This window comes from Physeter macrocephalus, chromosome 2 (assembly GCF_002837175.3).
Source record: "Physeter macrocephalus isolate SW-GA chromosome 2, ASM283717v5, whole genome shotgun sequence".
Lineage (NCBI taxonomy): Eukaryota > Metazoa > Chordata > Mammalia > Artiodactyla > Physeteridae > Physeter > Physeter macrocephalus.
The window spans coordinates 36,983,019-36,984,645 of record NC_041215.1 but is presented as its reverse complement, the minus strand read 5'-3'; the positions used below and the strand labels follow the sequence as shown (position 1 = coordinate 36,984,645).

The 1,627-nt window shown below is 37.1% G+C and overlaps 1 non-coding gene across 1 annotated transcript; it reads right to left on the bottom strand.

Annotated features, from left to right (window-relative positions):
• Positions 1-403: 403 nt before the first annotated feature.
• On the bottom strand, positions 404-567 carry LOC112061934 (U1 spliceosomal RNA). Its single transcript, XR_002890445.1, has one exon. It is a non-coding gene; the product is annotated as a U1 spliceosomal RNA (small nuclear RNA).
• Between the last annotated feature and the right edge of the window lie 1,060 nt (positions 568-1,627).

The window sequence follows — 1,627 nt, the reverse complement described above, 5'->3', positions numbered from 1 at the left end:
TATATAAATTATATATTATATAATGTATATTATACATATATAAATATTATATATTATATAAATTTTATAATACATATGTATCATATATAATATATAATTATATATGATACATAATATATATTATATATTATTGTATTTATATTAATATATGTTAACGTATTATATATAATACTTTTTTTTTTTTTTTGCGATACACGGGCCTCTCACTGCTATGGCCTCCTCCGCCGCAGAGCATAGGCCCCGGACACGCAGGCCCAGTGGCCATGGCCCACGGGCCCAGCTGCGGCACATGGGATCCTCCCAGACTGGGGCACGAACCCACGTCCCCTGCATCAGCAGGCTGACCCTCAACCACTGCGCCACCAGGGAAGCCCGTTCAGCTCTATTATTAAACACCCAATGCTGGAGGAAAGCGTGCATGCAGTACCCCACTACCATAAATTATGCAGTCGAGTTTCCCCCATTTGGGGAAATCGCAGGCCTCAGCACACTCGCAGTGCAATGATTGAGCCTCGTCCTAGGAAAACCACCTTCATGATCATGGTATCTCCCCTGCCAAGTAAGTATTATATAATACGTTTTATACATATTATATAATACGTAATATTATTCTCCACACCCACACTGATACATGTTATTTCTTGTCCTTTTGAAAACAGACATTCTAACAGGTGTGAAGTGATATCTCATTGTGGTTTTGATTTGCATTTCCCTGATGATTAGTGAAGTTCTGACCTTTACGTGTACTTACTGGCCATGTTTATGTGTCCCCGGCATCGGCAGGCGGACTCTCAACCACTGTGCCACCAGGGAAGCCCTGCATTTTCATTTGTTAATTGTTTTCTCTGTTGTTCAGAAGCTTTTTAGTTTGATGTCATCCCACTGTTTATTTTTGCTTTTGTTGCCTTTGCTTTTGGTGTCAGAACCAAAACAATCATTGCCAGGTTCAAAGAGCTTATTGCCTATGTTTTCTTCTGGGAGTTTTATGGTTTCAGGTCTTATGATCATCCTTAATACATTTTGAGTTCATTTTTATATATGGTGTAAGACAGTGGTCCAGTTTCATTCTTTTGTCTGTAGCTGTCCAGTTTTTCCATCACCATTTATTTAAGAGACATCCTTTCCCTGTTATATATTATTGGACCCTTTGATATAAATTAAGTGATCATTTATGTGTGGGTTTATTTCTGGTCCCTTTATGCTCTTCCATTGATCTATGTGTCTGTTTTATGCCATAACCACACCATTTTGATTACTATAGTTTGTAACATAGTTTGACATCAGGGACTGTGATGCCTCCCACTTTGGTCTTCTTTCTCAAAATTGCTTTGGCTATTTGGGGCCTTTTGTGGGTCTATGCAAATTTTAGAATTGTTTGCTCTAATTCTGAGAAAAATGCCATTGGAATTTTATAGAGATTGCATTGAATCTGCAGATTTCTTTGGGCATTCTGTAGATGATTGACATATCAACATTTTAATAATATTAACTCCTTTAATCAATAAGCACTGAATATCTTTCGTTCATTTATGTCTTCTTCAGTTTTTTTCATCCATGTCTTGTAGTTTTCAGTGTACAGGACTTTCACCTGCTTGATTAAATTTATTACTAGGTATTTTATTCTTAT